Source organism: Lytechinus variegatus, chromosome 15, assembly GCF_018143015.1.
Source record: "Lytechinus variegatus isolate NC3 chromosome 15, Lvar_3.0, whole genome shotgun sequence".
NCBI lineage: Eukaryota > Metazoa > Echinodermata > Echinoidea > Temnopleuroida > Toxopneustidae > Lytechinus > Lytechinus variegatus.
The window spans coordinates 15,093,348-15,095,397 of NC_054754.1; positions in this window are offsets into that span (position 1 = coordinate 15,093,348).

A 2,050-nucleotide genomic window follows, 5' to 3' on the forward strand; every position below is an offset into this window, starting at 1 on the left:
GCATACATGTCTTTTTTCAGGATAACAAACATTGCCCAGAATCAGTTCAAATTTTAGGAAAAAATGCATAAAATTTCCCCCAAAATTAGCTCGCGCTTCGTGCTCGCATCATATAAATGAGGATTATGATATTATGTATTAATTTATAAGAATAAAGCCAAGAAGTGACTAATGAGGACTACCCCTTCAAAGAAACAAAAAAAATTATCTTCGAGCTGCCGATCGGGGAAAATATGGCTGAAACAAATTTCCGCCCCACCCCCCCTATTGGCGAAGGCTGGAACCGCCCCTGTGTCCCCCCCTACCTTTTGGTATTTATGTATTCATGGATTTTTTTTCAAGAACACATTAAAAAGTGGTCTTTATTTTTTTTTAATGTGATTATAAGATAATTTAAGTTAGCCTGCATGGCCGGGAGTGGGCGCCATTTTTCGAAAAGTACACATGGGCGCCAAACATCAGGTAAAATTTGCTCTCCCTCCCTCCCCTTGAAATCCTGGATCCGCGCCTGGGTTCTATAACAATAACCCAATTAGGGCAATCAGCCCCTGACAACTACTTCAAGGAAAATACCGCCGGGGACTGTTACCCCCCCCGGAAATTTACTCTCCAGACAATTATCCCAGAAAATTATGAAAATAATAATTGTGAAAATGCCTTAACGTGACGACATGGCGTGGTACTTTATCTTACCATGTCTTACTTAATCATTGGCGGCCGAAGGCAAAACATTTAGGGGGATCCACCTGAAATTTTTGGATGGACACAGGTAAAAAATTGACAAGCAATTAAATCAACCAAAATTTTAGGAGGGACCACCAAAATATTTTGACAAGGAAAAAAAAGAAGTTTATCAACCAAAATTAGGGGGGGGGGGAATATTCTAGGGTGGTCTACCTCAATTTAGGGGGGGGGGACGTAGAAAAGAAATTGACGACAAAAAAAAGGTTCTCAACTAAAAATTTAGGGGGGACCGTCCTCCCACCTCAAATTCAGGGGGAAAGCCCTTCCCCCGCTTCCGCCGCCTATTAAAGTAATTCATAAGCTTATATTATTTCGACATAGCGATATATTCTATCTTGTCAAGTCGATATATGTCCACAAGGCGAGATATGAAGTGTACAAGTCCCGGCAAGAATCCCGATATATCGCCATGTTGACATGTAACATATTTAAGTCGACTTGGCAAGATACAATATCTCGCCATGTTGACATATAACTTTTTACAAGTGGACTGACTTGGCAGGATAACGTATCTCGCCATGCGGACATGATAAGCTAATTTAATCGACATGGCAAGATAAAGTATCTCGCCATGTCGTCAAGTCGATGGCATTTTAGAGGCTCCGTATGGCGTCTAGAGGGCATATTTCCGGGGGGGGGGGGGTGTAACAGTCCCCGACGATAAAAATATGGAGGTAATGTCAGGGGGCGATTTGTCCTGTGGGTCATCGTTATAGAACCCAATGGACTCGTATCGATGACCTTTTGACCTCTTGATGACATGGATTTCACTATGTTGACCTGATCATAATTTTACACACACCGCGGACTATCGGACCCGCGGTCTATCGGACCCGCCTTCTATCGGGCTGTAACCAAAAGGACATCCTTTGTATTTTGTTTTATCATCCCTGCAAATTTGACCCTAACGCGTAACTTTTGTAGCGAAATAGTTACCCAATTTTCATTATTTTTGTGTTTTTGACACCCTTATCACGTTGCGTACGTAACGTGCACTTAATTAAAAATCCATGTCATTTTCACCAAAATTTGCAAAGCTGTAGAGGAAGGTATACATAAGGGGAAAAACATGTGAAAAACATGACTTACTATACTATTCATGATGATTTCAGCGTTATGCTTGTTTTATTTCCCCCTATTTATTCAAATAAACTTTTCTCTTTTTTTTGGGGGGGGGGGTGAGAACCTGTGAGAAATGTCATCACTGAAGCTCAATTTCTATTCACATGCACAAACAGAGCATATATGACATTGCCAGCCAACCAGCTCAGTTCTAGCAAGAATGCCAGTTTATTTACACTTCCCT